Source organism: Ranitomeya imitator, chromosome 4, assembly GCF_032444005.1.
Source record: "Ranitomeya imitator isolate aRanImi1 chromosome 4, aRanImi1.pri, whole genome shotgun sequence".
Taxonomy (NCBI): Eukaryota; Metazoa; Chordata; class Amphibia; order Anura; family Dendrobatidae; genus Ranitomeya; species Ranitomeya imitator.
Genome location: NC_091285.1, coordinates 573,131,244 through 573,149,804, shown reverse-complemented (window position 1 = coordinate 573,149,804; position 18,561 = coordinate 573,131,244). Strand labels below are relative to the sequence as shown.

At 45.8% G+C, this 18,561-nt stretch overlaps 1 long non-coding RNA gene across 2 annotated transcripts in view; it reads left to right on the top strand.

Moving 5' to 3' along the window:
* The window catches only part of LOC138676762 (uncharacterized), a 67,362-nt gene that overhangs the window by 34,486 nt on the left and 14,315 nt on the right, over positions 1 to 18,561 (top strand). Inside the window, exon 4 of one of the 2 annotated variants that reach the window (XR_011320821.1) lies at positions 3,059 to 3,184. The exons of the other annotated variant lie outside the window; for it this stretch is intronic. This is a non-coding gene — a long non-coding RNA (uncharacterized lncRNA). Of the gene's footprint in view, positions 1 to 3,058; positions 3,185 to 18,561 lie in introns of those variants that run through there. 2 annotated transcript variants of the gene reach the window in all.

Here is an 18,561-nt window from a genome sequence, read left to right as displayed (position 1 = left end):
GATTTCACAAGCAAAAAGGGTGAGTGCCGCATTTCTTTCAATTTTTTGTATCATGTACCATAAGAGCCCACAAACTGCACCCTATACGTTGTAAGAGCCCCCACACAGCCCCATATATTCCGTATGAGCCCCTAAATAGCCTCCAATATACAGCATGAACCTCCACTTAGCCTCCTATTTACAGAATGAGCCACCGCATAGGCATCAATATACAGCATGAGCTACCAAATAGCCTCCTATGTACAGCATGAGCCTCTATAAAGCCTCTCATATAAAGCATTATATAACGTTATATACATTATGAGCCTCCACATGGCCTCCTATATATAGCATGATCCCCCACATAGTCTCCTATATACAGCATGAGCCCCAACATAGCCTCCTATAAACAGCTTGGACACCCACATAACCTGCTGTATACAATATGAGTGTCACGGGTGTGTCAGGTGTGACAGAGTTATTCTGGATCTGGCTGTAGAAGGTCATTATGCTTGGCTCTGCAAGCACATTCTGAATCTTGCATTTCTGCTGTGGAGTGATATCCTTCTCCCTCTAGGACCTAGTGATGATCTGCACCGTACACTGCTGATTAACACACCCTTGAATGTTTAAATACCTTTAGTCACTTCAACAAGGAGCAGGTGATAGCTCTATTTACCCCTGTTGGAAGTGCTAGAAGTTGACTAGTTTCATCTTGGAACCTCTTTGAGGATTGCTGGCATGAGTTCTCTTGTGTCATCTCAAGCTAAGTGTATTTCCTCATTTGTTTTCCTGCTTTGTCTTTAGTTGTAGTGGGGGCTGACTTGCGGTACCGATCCCCTACCATTCCAGGGTCTATTGTCAGGAGTAGGGTTTTGCGACTTTTACTTTTTCTGTGTCGAGTCGGGTTTCGCGAAACCCGACTATCTCAAAAGTCGAGTCGAGTGAAATCGGCCGATTATGGCGAAAAGTCGGGGATCGACCAAAACACGAAACCCAATGCAAAGTCAATGGGAATTTTTTTTCTCTCTCTCTCTCTCTCAACAGAAAAGCTGGTGTTAAACATTGCAAATCGCTACAGCGCACAAGCGACAAGATGACGATAGGCGTCCACGCCCCTAAGACCTATGACATCACTCTGCCCACGCTCCTTCATTGGCTGAAAACATGGCGCCAAGCGCGTCATACGACACGCAACTTTGGCGCGAAAGTCGCGTACCGCATGGCCGACCCCACACAGGGATCGGGTCGGGTTTCATGAAACCCGACTTTGCCAAAAGTCGGCGACTTTTGAAAATGAACGATCCGTTTCGCTCAACCCTAGTCAGGAGCAGTCAGGGATAAGGTTCCTTTTCGGCGATAGGTGCGGAACCTATTTAGGGACGTTAGGGCAGACAAGATATTGTCAGATCTGTCTAGGGGTCTCCACTCCTCCCTTTCCTAGTGTTTGGGCTCCCCCACCCTCTTCCTGTTGTGGTGCACCTCTATTCTCCCTTACCGAGTGTGAGCCCCACATAGCCACCTATATGGAGGATGAGCCCCCACATAGCCTTCTATATACAGTATAAGCCTCACATAGTACCTATATGCAGGATGGGCCCCCACATAGTCTACTATATACAATATGAACCCCCATACAGCCTCCTATATACAGTTTGAACCCCCACATAGCCTTCTATAGGCGGGATGAGCCCACCCATAAAGCTTTCTATATAACGTATGAGCAGATGAGCTCCCATATAGCCTCTTATATACAGTATGAGCACCACATAGTGTGCTATTTACAGTATGAACCCCAATTAGCCTCCTATATACAGTATGAGCCCCACATGGCATCCTATATACAGTATGAACCCCAATTAGCCTCCTATATACAGTATGAGCCCCACATAGCATCCTATATACAGTATGAGTACCACATTGCCTCGTTCATACAGTATGAGCCCCATTTAGCTTCCTAAATACAACGTGATCCCCCACATAGCTTCCCTATATGCATACAAATATCTCATACACATGAAAATAAACACCACATACTCACCTCTCTCCCATTCCCCAGGCGCTCTGCCTCTGCTCCAGTCTGTGCACAGCTGTTGAGATGAAATGACATCATCACGTCAGCTGTCTCGCATGCTGATTGGTGGAAGAAAGGATCAGCGGACCTTCATCCACCAATGTATTCACCGCGGTCTGCATCCTGATGATGGGGAGGGGGGCTGGAGAGGGCACAGTGCAACCCGTGGGCCACTATTTCTGCCTTTCAGCTGTCCTGGTGCGCGAGCCGGACGTGAACAGCCAGAAGGCCGTATGTGGCTCGCAGGCAGCAGTTTGCCCACCCTTGCCCACTCAGTGCACCTGAGCTTCCCTCCTTCTTTTTGCCATCTAGCTTCACCTTTATGTAAAGTCTGAGCTGTCTATCAGGTAAGTGGAGGACAAAGATAGATGGAATTCAAGTAGGTGGGAAGGTGCACTGAACTGCTTGGTCATGCCTAGAGTGTACCAAGCGCCTGTTTGAACAGTCGTAAAAGGTTTCAGTTTTTTTTTATATACATATGGAGTGGAAAATTGCACAATGGCATGCATGATATTTATTAAGCATGGAACCACTACTTTCATGTTTTTTTGTTTTTTCTGTTTCAGTCATTTTTTTTATTTCTATTGTCTGATTTGTGACGAGTTTATACAATCTGCTTCATTTTCTACCCTAGGAAACGATGCAGTTTGGATCATTTTTATTCTGCTAAACATCACTGATCTCATTGGGAAAAAAACAATTGTAAAATCACTGAAAGAATTGAGATGCTGCATTTAGGAAAAAAAACATGGAAAGAAAGAAAATGCACAATGTGAATCTTATTTTAGAAAGCTCAATCATTTTACGTGCACACGGCCTTAAAAAAGCAGCTAGAAAAAAACACAAAAAGAATGTTAGTGAAGAAGTCCAAAGTTATTGTTGCAGTTTTTTTCTGCATGAATTACACACACTATTGCCAGAAATCTGAAGCAGAAAATCTGTCCGTTTTTAATAAGTTTCAGAGCAGTTTTGGGTGCATTCTTTAATGCATTTTTTTTTTTGCAGGGAGCCTTATTTACCAAAGAGTGGAAAAACTGCAGTGAAATGCTGGAAGAATTAACACGTTGTGTTTAAAATAATAAAATTATACTTCAGGTGAAAGAAAAAAAACACACAAAATGAAAAAAAACACAGCGAATAAGATTTCTCAAATATTATACTAAAAAACATGGACAGAAATAAAACATCAAAAACATTATGGGGCTGACTTCTCAAAGTATTTACATCAGATGTTTGGCATAAAACACTTTGGAAACGCAACGTTTTTGTACAATGAGGGAGCATGGGTGGGAAGAGGCGTGGTGGTGCCCAGCCGCCAAGTTCATCAAAAGTTCCACCACTGCTGGAGTAGCATCTCTGGTCATGTGCAACGCCTTTGAGTAGATGTGCTAAATTCATTACGTGGCATGCATGTCATGTCACAAAATGCTACTAACCTGCAGATATGGGGTTAATCAGCAGGTTAATAGAATTCTGCTTTCAGTCATAGAGGTGTGGCTACAGTCACTGCTCACTGCTCAGTACATAGTGATCGGTAGCTGTAACCACCCCCTGGCACTAGCTGTCAGCACAGCAGTGCATCAGTGTATCGCCAGCTGTCAGTCAGTGCCGGGGTGCTCTTATAGCCACCGATCCCTATGTACTGAGCAGTGACTGAAGCCGCGCCTCTATGACTGAAAGCTAGAGGCTTCCAGGAGGAATAAAGTTAATTTGCTCCCGGTAACCGGGCATTCAGTGTGGCAGCCGCACAGCTTCAGAATTGCATATTAATCCCCTATTTGCAGATCAATAATATTTTTTTACATGACAGGTTTCTTTTAATGAACTTGGCACATCTTACCCCACTACGCTCCTCCATAAAGACTAGAGGGTACAGTCTTAGTCCTTATGTGTGAAGCAATTCAAAATCCTTATACCATCTCAGACCAGTCGTACACTGTAAAAAAGTTTTTTTACTGGGCAATATCAATGCCAAGTTCACTTATTACATAGTTTTGTGAATTTACACAACTACAAAATGTGCAAGCCAAATAAATGAAGATTCCAGGAAAAACTAATGCATAGTATTATGCCTAATGAAGGGCCTATGGGTGCACTGCCCAACTCAGATCCTCAGAGACTATCTAAACTAGAAGTCAAGTCCTGCATTAGGGACAGTATGGCATAGTGTATCAGTTTTTCCTGTACTTTATACCTCGGGCTACAATTGGTTAATCAGTATCTGGTCTTTTAATGTCTGCATATCTTAATATCTCACCATAGATGGCTTGTGGGAACTGATTACTTTCCTAAATGTGTCCATCAACAACTCTATCAGTTCCAGTTCTCTTTGGCTGAGAGTGCATGTTATTACAATGGAAACAGATTGGATGGGTGTCTGCCAGACACTTAAGGTACCTTCACACTCAGCGACGCTGCAGCGATACTGACAACGATGTCGATCGCTGCAGCGTCGCTGTTTGGTCGCTGGAGAGCTGTCACACAGACAGCTCTCCAGCGACCAACGATCCCGAAGACCCCGGGTAACCAGGGTAAACATCGGGTTACTAAGCACAGGGCCACGCTTAGTAACCCGATGTTTACCCTGGTTACCAGCGTAAATGTAAAAAAAACAAACACTACATACTTACCTACCGCTGTCAGTCCCCGGCGCTCTGCTTCTTTGCACTCCTCCTGCACTGACTGAGCACAGCGGCCGGAAAGCAGAGCGGTGACGTCACCGCTCTGCTTTCTGGCTGACCGACGCTCACAGCCAGTGCAGGAGGAGTGCAGAGAAGCAGAGCGCCGGGGACAGACAGCGGTAGGTAAGTTTGTAGTGTTTGTTTTTTTTACTTTTACGCTGGTAACCAGGGTAAACATCGGGTTACTAAGCGTGGCCCTGCGCTTAGTAACCCGATGTTTACCCTGGTTACTAGTGAAGACATCGCTGGATCGGTGTCACACACGCCGATCCAGCGATGTCTGCAGGGAGTCCAGCGACGAAATAAAGTTCTGGACTTTCCTCAGCGACCAACGATCTCCCAGCAGGGGCCTGATCGTTGGTCACTGTCACACAGAACGATTTCCTTAACGATATCGTTGCTACGTCACAAAAAGCAACGATATCGTTAACGATATCGTTATGTGTGAAGGTACCTTTATGCACCAGGTATATCCAGTGAACACCAACCTCTATAAATTACTTTTACCTTAAAGGGGTTATCCAGGCCCAGGAATTACAGCCAGGTAGTTGCTAACTACCTGCTTGTTCTGTCAGCCGGCAATCTCTGCTGGCTCACAGCGTTCACAGACAGCTCCTGCCAGCAATTCTGTGACTTCTACTGACATCACGTCGACAGAGCAGCTGTTTCTCTTCTGCTCTGTTCTGTTGAAGGGATGTGGCTGCCGATATTATGAAAAGTGGGGTCTCACTGCCTAACTGAGGGATGCTGGCTATCCATCAGCATGTCGTCGGCAGTCACACCGATTGACAGAGCAGCCTGGAAGAGAAAAAGCTGCTCTGTTGATGTGAAGCACCAGAATTGCTGGCAGAAGCGGCCAGTGACCACTCTGAGTTGAAGCCAGGTAGTTAGCAACCACCTGAATATTAGTTATTAGACCCAAGTGTTAAAAGATTAAATAGTCATCAGATAAACCTTTTAACATCTGTATAGTGATGTGCAAACCCGAATGCTAAAGTTCGGGGTCAGTACCGGTGTCCGTGCATGGACCCCGGATACAGACTTCTCAAGTAAGTCCGTGTTACAGTCCAGGTTCAGCAGCATCTAAAAATGCTCCATGAAAGGCTACAGCACAGCCAATAAACAAACTTTTCCAGTTTAGGAACTTCCAGTATTGGCATGGCTGTCATTGACCGGTGGACCATGTAAAAAAAAAAACGCGTGGGGTCTTCCCCATTTTTGATAACCAGCCAAGGTAAAGCAGACATCTGGGGGGGCTGGTATTCTCAGGTTTGGAAGGTCCATGGCTATTGGCCCCTTCCCAGCTTAGAAATAGCAGCAGCCCCAGAAAAGGCGTATCCATTAGATGAGCCAACTCTGGCACTTTGCCCGGCTCTTCACACTTGCCCTAGTGCGTTGGCAAACAGGGTAATATTTTGGAGTTCATGTCAGCTGTGTAATGTCCACTAATATCAAGCCCAGAGGTTACTGATTTAGCGGCTTATATTAGACACCCCTATTGCTAATCCGGTAAGTGATATATGATGCGCCAAATCTGGTTCTTAGCCTCAGCGCTTCCTGATTGCCCAGGTGAGGTGGCAATCAGGGTAATTTTTTTTTAGGGTAAGTAATATAGAGGTATCAGTCAGACACCCCCATTACTAAGCCAGTAGTAAAAATAAATAAACACACAGGAAAAAAGTTTATTTGAACAAAGACTCCTCCACACTAGCCCTAGTTCACCAATTTATTAATCAAATGATCCCACAAAGCAATCCACGTTTGCCTTCTTGGTCTCCGGCGCCTGTGGATAGCAGTAAGCTACCACAATGAACAGGCGCCAGCTGATGACTATTCTTATCAGCGTCGCCTGCTCTCAGCAAGACAATGCACGCGATGATGACAGTAGTAATCGGCTGGCACCTGACCGATGGTAATTTTGTCACTGTCGGTCACAGTCGCTGTTTCACACACTTTTCTGTGTCAAAGCGTGGGAAACTGCAGCTGTCTGCGACACCCAGCTGCTATCACCGGCGGTGACTTGAGTAAGGTTACCGCCGGTCAGAGTTGCTGTTTCCCACACTGCCACACAGAGGACTACGTGGGAACCGCTGGATGATCAGGCTCACCTTTCTGATGCCCAAACCAAACTTTTTTTCTAAAGTTCGGATGAACTCGAGGGACTTGAATAACCATGGATCTGCTCATCCTTCTGTCACCTTTAATACATCGGATCATCATTGAGCGTTTTCAGCAACAAAAGATTTAGTTCACAGATCAATTAGCTAATCATTTTCAGGACATAGTACAGAAGTTGCAATACTGCTGGTGAGATTTTAACAGGTAGTTCATGGCAAACATATAGTTACCGTATTTTTCGGACTATAAGGCGCACCGGACCATAAGACGCACCTAAGTTTTAGAGGTTGAAAATAGGAAAAAAAAAATTATGAAGCAAATAACGGGGTAAAATATTTAATAACATAAATAACATAATATTTCACCAATGGAAATGTAAACAGAACTCCGCAGCAACATTAACAACCATTACTGATTTAAGTACAGAAACTCTTCAGTCATCAGGGAACCCCAAGAACTCCTCCTCATCACTACTGTCCATATTTAGGAAGCTCGGTTCCTCAGAATCACTAGTATGACTGTCTTCACTCTGTTCATAGAGGATGTCATCTTCAGAGCCATCTAAGGCATTGCTGATGCCACATTTTTTGAAGGACTTCACAATGGTTTCATCCTTAACGGACTGCCATGAGGTTTTCACCCACTCACAAAATTGGGTGATTGTGGGCCTCTTCATTCGTCCAGTTGGTGTCAGATCATGGTTTCCAGCAGCCATCTATTTATTCCACTCTTCTCTCATGAAAACTTTAAATGGCTTGTTGATGGAAACGTCCAAAGGTTGCAACTGACTGGTAAGCCCCCCAGGAATTACGGCAATATGGGTTTTCTCTTCTTTAAATCTCCTTTTTGTGGCTTCAGTGATATGTGCCCTAAACTGGTCCAGCACTAATAGAGCAGTTTTTTTCAGAAGCCCTCCAGGACGTTTGGACCACACTTTTTCTATCCATATCTTCATGCCATTTTCATCCATCCATCCCTTGTCGTGAACATGAACAATGACTCCTTTTGGGATTGTCTCTTTTGGCATGGTTTTGCTCTTAAAAATCAGCAGTGGAGGCAATTTGGTGCCATCTGCACAGCAGGACAACACAACGGTATAACGGGTTTTCTCATGCCCTGACGTCTTCACGACTATAGTTTTGGCACCTTTCACATCAACCGTTTTTGTTCTGTCTTCATACACGTTGATACGGTGTGTGATCCGACATACGGCATAAACCACTTCTGTCTCCCAAATAAGCAGATTGTTCTCTGTAGTCTAACTTGTTTATTGGTAAACATGAGCGCGGTAAAACTATAAGAATACAAATGATTTGTATAAGTATTGGGCAAATAATAACATGACTGCAACTAACAGGGAAAGCATACAGGATGATGCAACTTCTATAATAACTACTTACAGCAGGTAACCAAAAATCACATTTCCTGTGTACTAGCTGCTATACAGTTAATCACACTCTGTACAACATTACATAGCAAGAACAGGGATAATGGTCTTACCGGATAATCTTAACCGGAATGGCAAGTAAATGAGGTAGTTCAACACAGCAGATTAACACGTGTGTCCAGGGAAATACACAGAGAGAAAATGGAGTTTCCCCTTCCCATGATACCTTGGTGAATCCCAGAATGCAACACTCTAATAGTTACTGAAAAACACAGGTAATAAATTTAACCACCACTGGGTGGTGCTATAACACAGCAAAACCAAAACTATGGTATTAAACCTTTTTAAAGCTAGATACGAAACCTGACCTTCGCTAGAATGGGCAGAACACTCCCCGCTTGGCATCAACCGATGCCACCCACAGGTTCTTTTGGCGAAAACAGTAAGACAAGTTCCGCAACTGGTCTGAGGAATAGTTTACTCTCCCCGGACTTGCCTACTTTGACCTCGACCTTACGCACCTTCCCATCTTTGCTTGGGAGTATCTTAGTGATGAGGCCTAGTGGCCACTCATTACGGCGAGACTGGCTGTCTTTCATGAGAACGACATCACCGGTTTTGATGTTTGGTTTGTCGGTCTGCCACTTCTTCCTGGGTTGTAAGGTAGAGAGGTACTGCTTCCTCCATCTGTCCCAGAAGGTATTGGAGAGACTTTGGACTTGTCTCCATTGTCGTCTGTAGAGGTCCTTGTTGCTAAATTCTCCAGGTGGAGCGCTGAGAACGCTGGCTTTCTGAGTAAGTAACATGGCAGGAGTGAGAATGGTCGGATCCTCAGAGTCACTAGAAAGTGAAGTCAATGGTCTAGCATTAATAATGGCCGAAACTTCTGCCAGGAATGTGGTCAAACTTTCATGTGTGAGTCTTGCGCTACCTGCTTGCAAGAAGATGGAGTCAAGGATTCTGTGTGCCATTCCTATCATCCTCTCCCAAGCGCCTCCCATGTGAGAAGAGTGTGGAAGATTGAAAGTCCAGGTGCATCCCTGCTCGTTCAAGTATCTTTCCACACTGGTGGTGTCTAGGTTGGAAGGAATTTGAAGTTCTTTCACTGCTCCTACAAAGTTAGTACCTCTATCGGAGCGTATGTGCTTCACGGGCCCTCTGATGGCGATGAAACGTCGGAGTGCATTTATAAACCCTGAAGTGTCCATGGACTCAATTACTTCGATGTGGACTGCTCTGATGGACATACAGGTGAACATAACCGCCCAGCGTTTGGCGTTGGCTTGGACTCTTCTAGTGTGCCGTGCAACCACAGACCATGGCCCGAATACGTCCAATCCGACGTTGGTAAAAGGAGGTTCTGTACTAAGTCTGTCTGGTGGGAGATTGGCCATCTTTGGCTTTTGAGTCCCGCCACGGAGTTTGCGACAAATCACGCAGTTGTAAATGAGTTTACTCACGCACCGCTTTGCTCCAACTATCCATAGTCCAGCAGTTCGTAGATTTCCTTCGGTAAACAGTGGGCCCTGATGTTTCACCAAGACGTGGTGGTGTTGCACAAGCAGGGTCGTGACATGATGATGTCCAGGAATTATTATAGGGTGTTTCTCCCCAAATTCCACATCAGCTTCTTGAAGACGACCTCCAATTCTTAACAGCCCATCTTGGTCGATGATTGGATCAAGCTTCTTCAATACACTGTCTCTAGAGACAGGTTGGTTTTTATTGAGGTTATCTATTTCTTTGGCGTAACATTCACGTTGTATGGTACGAATTATAACGTTCTTGGCATTTTCCATGTTTGGAACGGTAAAGGCAAGCTTGCAGTGGTGCCAACCTTTGCAAGGTTCCTGGATGGCGGGTGACGTTGACTTGTAGGATCGAGCCGCATGAATTAAAGGGAACCTGTCACCTGAATTTGGCGGGACCAGTTTTGGGTCATATGGGCGGAGTTTTCGGGTGTTTGATTCACCCTTTCCTTACCTGCTGGCTGCATGCTGGCTGCAATATTGGATTGAAGTTCATTCTCTGTCCTCCATAGTACACACCTGTGCAAGGTAAGATTACTTTGCGCAGGCGTGTACTACGGAGGACAGAGAATGAACTTCAATTCAATATTGCAGCCAGCATACAGCCAGCAGGTAAGGAAAGGGTGAATCAAACACCCGAAAACTCCGCCCATATGACCCAAAACTGGTCCCGCCAAATTCAGGTGACAGGTTCCCTTTAAACAAGCGAGGGCACGAACAAGCGAGTTCCAAGTTGAGAACCTATTGAAACGGTGGGATTTGAGGTGATTGTCTATAGTCACCGTACGTAGGACGGATACCTGAGGGCGGATTTCTTCATCTGCCTCCGGATCTACCAGCTCAAAGATGTTTGACTCGTCCGTGTATGGCGACGAACGGTATAAGAATGTTGGGCCAGTAAACCAGGTTGTGTCCTTAAGGTGTCTTGCTTCAATGGATCTGGTTGCGTGGTCCGCAGGGTTGTGGTTTGTGGACACATAATGCCACTGTTTAGGGTCGGTGGATCTCCTGATCCTTAGCACCTGATTGCTGACGTAGACATAGAAACGACGAGTTTCATTGCAAATGTACCCCAACACTACCTTGCTGTCAGTGTAGAACTCGATTTCTTTGACCTCCAGGTCCATTTCTGTTGAGATAAGCTCAGCTAACTCTACTGCTAACACAGCTGCACAGAGTTCCAGTCTGGGTACTGTGTGTTCACGGAGCGGGGCCAGTTTTGTCCGGCTCATAACAAGCCTCACGTGGCATTGTTCGTTGATGTCAATAGTTTTCAAATACGCTACTGCTGCAATTGCTTTGGTTGAGGCATCGCAGAAGATACAAAGCCTTTGCATCTTGATTTCTGTTGATGGCACAGAAGCATATGGTCGTGCAACGTAGAGACTTGACAGGGCTTCTAACGAGTTCTTCCATCTTACCCACAAGTCTCTTTTCTCACTGGGAAGCGGATCATCCCAATCGGACGTCTCTTGGGTGAAGTCTCTCAACATAATTTTACCTTGGATAGTTACAGGAATTACAAATCCCAGAGGATCGTACAAGCTGTTCACAACGGACAGGACGCCTCTACGCGTGAAAGGTTTCTCTTCTTCGCTGATCTGGAAGGTGAATGCATCCCTTTTCAAATCCCAAAGTAAACCCAGGCTCCGCTGCATAGGGAGGGAGTCCGTGCTTAAATCCAAGTCTTTTAAATCGGTTGAGTAATCTTGAAAGGGAAAGGCTGCCATTAGTTTTTGGCTGTTGGAAGCAATTTTGTGCAACCTCAAATTGGATGAAGCAAGCATTTCTTGCGCCCTTTTCAGGAGACTGACTGCCGACTCATCTGTGGGTGTGGATTTCAGGCAGTCATCTACGTAGAAATCCTTTTCCACAAAAGATCTTACATCCGATCCGTACTTTGCTTCACCCTCTCTGGCTGAATGTCTAAGCCCATAGATAGCGACAGCAGGGGAAGGGCTGTTCCCGAAGATGTGTACCTTCATACGATATTCCACGATGTCCTTGTAGGGGTCATTATCGCGGTACCAGAAAAACCTCAAGTAGTTTCTGTGTTCTTCTTTAACAAGGAAGCAGTGAAACATCTGTTGTATGTCGGCCATAAATGCTACTGCATCTTTGCGGAAACGAAGAAGTACTCCCAGAAGTCTGTTGTTGAGGTCTGGACAAGATAGAAAGACGTCGTTTAAAGAAACACCTTCGTATCTGGCACTTGAGTCAAATACCACTCTTATCTGACCAGGTTTCTTCGGATGATACACGCCGAAAATAGGTAAGTACCAACATTCCTCGGAATCTTGAAGTACAGGTGCAATTTCCGCGTGGCCACTCTGGAATATTCTCTCCATGAAGGTAAAGAAGTGTTCTTTTGTCTCTGGTGACTTCTGCAGTTTGCGTGTAAGGGAGACAAATCGACTGTACACAAGTTCTCTGTTGTTGGGTAAGCGTTGCCTCTGTGGTTTGAATGGTAAAGGTGCGACCCAACTCTTTGATTCATCTCTTACTATCTCCCGCTCCATGATGTCCAAGAACAGTCTGTCCTCTATGGACGTTGCTGCCTGGTTGTCTTCTCTTGTCCTGTGGAAAACTGTGCACCCTATATGATCTTGCTCACCGTCGCATGCATGGTCTTCACAGGAGGGATCAGCTAACGGACAAGATGGAGGGGTGTTGTGTGGCAATTCTTTAATCAGGAAACTGCTCTCGCATGGCTGGAAGAGAGACGGGCGTCCATTCTCGAGGGTATTGGTGAGCATGCTGTTGACTGATGTCGGCCTGTGTGCTCCACCCAAACAGACGTCTCCCACAATGACCCATCCTAGGTCAAGTCTCTGAGCATATGGGGCATTTTGTGGGCCGTTGATCTGTCCTCTAGCCTTGTGGACCTGTAGAATGTCTCTTCCGAGGAGTAAGACGATAGGAGCTCCTTGGTCAAGCTCCGGTATCAGGTGAGCTATACATTTCAAGTGGGTATGATGAGCTGCTACCTCTGGTGTAGGTATCTCCGACCTGTTGTCGGGAATTTGATTGCACTCCAGTATCGATGGCAAGGATAAGCAGGTTTGACCGTCTATAGACTCTACTTTGAATCCGGTCGCCTTTCTCCCCGCCGTCTCGACAGTACCTGCACATGTCTTCAAGGAGTACGGAGAGCCGGGACCAGCAATGTTGAAGGTGTTGAAGAAAAAGGACTTAGCTAGAGACCTGTTGCTCTGATCGTCCAATATTGCATATACCTTGATTGCCTTATCCCGTTGGCTCACTGGGAATACTCTGACAAGACAGATCTTCGAGCAGGATCTCCCTGCTACAAATTCCTTGCAGATCTCTGTACACTGAGAAGTGACCACTGGGGTGTCAATGTCAGTGTCCGTCTGTTTTTCGGCAGACTCTTCTACTCGTGACGATACCCCTGAGGGTGGTCCAGGGTGTAAAGCCGTGTTGTGCTCCACACTACTGCATTCTGCGCATTTCACACTGGTTTCACAGTTCTTGGCGAAGTGTGAGGTAGTCGCGCAGCATCTGAAGCATATCTTGTTTTCCCTTAGGAAGCTCTTACGGTCTTCTAGAGGCTTCTCCCTGAAGGCTCTACATTTTAGTAGAGGATGAGGTTTCTTGTGTAGGGGGCAGTGTTTGCTGAGATCCTGAGGTTTGTCCTCCTCTGGAGAGGACTTACTTGCCCTGTAAGGAAAACCTGTGGAGGTAACATTAGTTTTGTGTACTGCCACTGGTGTTTTACTGGGTTTTACACCAGAGGCAGTGGTACAGGACATAGTGAAATCGAAACTGGGGTCATTTCTAACTTTAGCCTGCTGAGCAACAAAGTCTACAAACACCCTGAAAGGAGGAAATGGCACCTTATGAGCCTGTTTGTAACGGGACCCGTGACTGACCCACTTTTCTTGTAAATTGTAAGGGAGCTTTTGGACAATCGGGTTGACACCTCTGGCAGTGTCCAGGAATGCCAACCCTGGTAGGTCACCTTCTGCCTGAGCAGCATGTACCTCCATTAACAAGTCGCTCAGTTCCCTGAGCTTTTGATAACCCTTATTTGCTATCTTGGGGAAATCATCAATTCTTTTATACAAAGCATTTTCTATAGCTTCTATTGACCCATAACATTCTTCGAGTCTCTCCCACACCATGCGAAGTCCTGTGTGTGGGTACTTTATGTTAATGTTCCTGATTCTTTTGGCGTGTTCAGCTGACTCGTTCCCAAGCCACTTAACCAGCAGATCTAACTCTTCACTACTGGAAAGATGCAAGTCTCTGATGGCGTTCTGGAAGGAGGCTCGCCAAGCTCTGTAGCTTTCAGCTCGATCGGTGAACTTTACAAGTCCCTTGGTCACCAGCTCCCGGCGGGTAAAGAACCTTGCAAAGTTCATAGTGGCTGAGTCAGTGTCAACATGAGCTGGTGTGCTGTTGTCATGCAGTGTGTGTGGTGCATCCTCATACCTGGTAGGAGTTTCTGGCTTAGGAAAGTCTGTATAAAACCGTTCTGAAGTGAAGGGTGTCCCTGTCAGTCTGGGAGGAGGCCGTACCTTCTGTTCTGCAAGACGGTAGTGGTGGTCGATGTCGTTTCGCAGTATACCTTCCTGCTTCCAGTACGGTGTTTGGAGGAAGGATCTCTGGTAATCTGTATAGGCTGGTTGGTGTAACGGATCAGAGTTGTCTTCTATTCCGGGATGTTGGTGGACATATTCTGAGACGCGTTGAGCAGGGTCCTGACGATCAAGGTCTGGTCCACGTACGTCGCTGTCACGCTCAGATTCGGGAAACTCCACAGCTTCTAAGAACTCAGCTTTGGCTATTGCGGCTGCTGCTTCTTTTTCGGCGGAAAGCCTTTCTAAGGTCGCTCGCAGGCGTGCTGTATCTGCGTCTCTATCGGCTTGCAGGCGGGCTCTTTCTGCTTCTCTATCTGCTTGCAGGCGAGCTCTTTCTGCTTCTTGCTCTGCTTGTCTTAACTTTAACTGCATCTCTTGTGCAGCGAAGGAGGATCTTACCTTCGCCGCCTCAGCTTCTGCTCGGGCGAGGGTGACAGACCTTTTCGAGGAAGACTTGCTAGAGCGGCTTGTTTGAGACCTCGTCCTGACGGAGGATGCTCGACTTGCAGACATTGTGTGTCCGTTTGCAGGCTGTAGGACGTCTCAGAGCGGGTAGGAATGACTTCAGCGTAGACTGAGACGTGTAGCGCTTGGCGGGCAATATGGCGGCCGCTGCGGTATCTGCAGGCTGTGCGGTGTGGTACAAGCGGCTGTGTAAGTGGTCTTGTTATTGCTGGCGTCTAGCCTGGTTTTGCTAGCCTCCGCTGGTATTTAGCTTCTGTTTTACTGCTTGCTGGTATCTAGCCTGCGTTTTACTGGCCTCCGCTGGTATCTAGAATCCGTTTTACTGTTCTGTCTTCATACACGTTGATACGGTGTGTGATCCGACATACGGCATAAACCACTTCTGTCTCCCAAATAAGCAGACTGTTCTCTGTAGTCTAACTTGTTTATTGGTAAACATGAGCGCGGTAAAACTATAAGAATACAAATGATTTGTATAAGTATTGGGCAAATAATAACATGACTGCAACTAACAGGGAAAGCATACAGGATGATGCAACTTCTATAATAACTACATACAGCAGGTAACCAAAAATCACATTTCCTGTGTACTAGCTGCTATACAGTTAATCACACTCTGTACAACATTACATAGCAAGAACAGGGATAATGGTCTTACCGGATAATCTTAACCGGAATGGCAAGTAAATGAGGTAGTTCAACACAGCAGATTAACACGTGTGTCCAGGGAAATACACAGAGAGAAAATGGAGTTTCCCCTTCCCATGATACCTTGGTGAATCCCAGAATGCAACACTCTAATAGTTACTGAAAAACACAGGTAATAAATTTAACCACCACTGGGTGGTGCTATAACACAGCAAAACCAAAACTATGGTATTAAACCTTTTTAAAGCTAGATACGAAACCTGACCTTCGCTAGAATGGGCAGAACAGTTTTGTTTGACGGAACATCGAAGGTCAATGGGACTTCATCCATGTTCCCAATCTGAATCATTTCATATCCATTTTTCTTTCTTGCATCCAGTACAAATTTGTGAAAAGACACAATCTTGGTTTCGTATTCTTTAGGCATTTTTTGTGCAATCCTAGTTTTTGTGCGCATAGCAAGGCCACATCGCTTCATAAATCTATAGCACCATGATGGTGATCCTGTGAAGTCCTGAATGCCTTTCTCTGCAGCAAGACGTTTAGCTTCATAAATGATAATTTTTGTCGATACAGAATATCCATTGTTCCTGTGACGTATGATCCACTCTTTCACATCCACTTCTAAATGTGGCCACTTTGCAACATGCCCACGTAAACATTTTTTATCTTTGTCCATTTTTTGTAGCTGATCCTCCTGTTTCCTCCATTCCCGTATCATTTTTTCAGTTGGAGGTGGCCCAAAGTGTCTCTCCGCTGCCCTGTTCCCATGTTCTTTGGCGTACTTCACTACCTCCAGTTTAAAAGGGAATTTATATGAAATCCTTCTCTGCTTTGACATCTTTCCAGAAGAGTAAGGTAACGTATCTTTCTGCAAGAAAATACAAAATTATGGTATCAGTACGGTACTTTGTCCTGCTGCTGACACTGTTATTGTGGGGGATCTGTTGCTGGAGGACCACAGGTAGTTCTACGCTCTTGTACAGAACAACACCCCCCAAAGAGAACATCTGCAAGGAGTTTGTATGTTGTCCCGAGGTTTGTGTGGGTTTCCTCCGCATTCTCAGCTTTCCTCCCACACTTCCAACACATACAGATAGAGATATTGTGAGCCCCAATGGGGACAGTGATGATAAAGTCTGTAAAATGCTGTGGAATAGGATAGTCCAATATACGGTACCATAGGCAATGCATAATAAAAAATACGGTAATACCGATACCGTAATTGACCACTAACTCTGTGGTAATTTTTCTGTTCACCGTATGTGTGAGTTTTTTTTAACAAGCTGAAGTTTTTATTGGTATCAATTTGTGGTATGGTACCGTACTTATGGTTTTCAATCACTTTTTTATGTGGTGTGATGAAAAAGAAGCGTGTGTACAGACATATTGTATTTTTTGATGGGTTAAAAGGGTTTTTCTGGCACCGTTTGCTTCTGGATTGGGAACTGAGTAGTGCTGACATCCTACCATCAAAGTGAACCAACCAAGGCACCTGCATGACACTGTAGTTGCCAATCATGCATCTTTCCACATGTGAATGCAGTTCACCTCCCAATGCAGAAGTACCGTAAACACTACGGTATAAAGGGAACCTGACAGCTGATACATGCTACCGTAATCCACGGACAGCATGTATCAGACACTAGCTGTATGATCTACCGTAAGCCAGGTATGGTATGCTTCACTCTGAAATGCTACGGCGTTTCAGAGAAAAACACACTGTACCGTACCTTTGGCTTTTCCCCTCCTGCTGCCAATCACTCTTCCTGTATGCGCACGCAGGAAGAAAATTGTCACTCATTGGGAGTGGATGGGGAGAAGCGGCTGGGGACCTGTCTGACTAGTCTTTAGGTGGCTTTTAAAGTATAGGCTGTTCAATGCATAGCCAGCATGTACGGTATTAGCGTAACAGTGGGCTGTATGACTTTAGCCACTTTTTTTTCCTTCTGAAATGCTGTGGCATTTCAGAGAAAAAAGTGGCTAAAGTCATACAGCTTGCTGCTACACTAATGCACGCTGCCTACGCATTGGACAGCCTGTATTCAGAAAACATATCACCTTTAATACCGTATGTCATAGATGCCATTTATTGTACCGTATGTCAAGTCCTTTGGAGAACTATGGCTATGTTTCCACATTCATTCAGGAAACTCAGCGCTTTGGACGCAGCGGATGCCCCGCTCCGCCCAAAGCACCACTCCTGTTGTATGCGCAGTGATTCCGAATGTGTTCATTGAGCACATGTGGAAGCACCGCATTGTATTCATTGACTGATATTTACGATATCTTGCGAGATGGAGCATCTCCGCAAGATAGACATGCTGCAGTCTATAAAGACGCGCCCCATGTCCGGATACACATGTGGCTACACGCATAGTGGAGATGGGATTTCATAAAATCCTCTCCACTATGCTGTAACATCTGGACGCTGCGGATTGGACTCTACGGATGTACGCAGCATCCAATCCGTAGCAAATCCAGATGTATTATTCTACATGGAAACAGGCCCTAACTCCCAACATGCAGCTCCTGTAACATGCTGGGAGTAAGGTTCAGATTGCGTTAGAGCAATCCGTTTAGCGCTAGCGGATTGCGCTAACGCAATGTTGTATAAAGGGGTCGCGTTAAACGTCCCCGCTCTCGCAGATCTCCGATCTGCGAGAGCGGGGAACGGACCTCGGCAGCATCCGCGGCGCGCCACAAAACACCGGCACATCGCTAGCGCGTGCCGAAAATGGCACGCGCTAGTGATGCGCGTCCCCATTGCTGTGAATGGGCGCGCTAACGGACGTGTTGCACGGCGTTAATTTCGCCGTGCAAGGCTGTCCGTTAGCGCGGTCCCATTAACGCAATGGGAACCTAGCCTTAGAGTTTGTGACAGCAGTGAGTGTGTTACTGTAACTTTTTTTTTTACTTTTCTCCAAATTACCGTGGCCACTCTAGAAGGGGAAGTAGACGTTCTCCTATCCAGATCACGAGCCACAGTGACAACAGTAGCTGAGACAAGGCCAGTACTTCACTGCAGCACGTGACCGGATGTGAGACCTCCTACTTCCTGTTTAGGGTGGCCGCA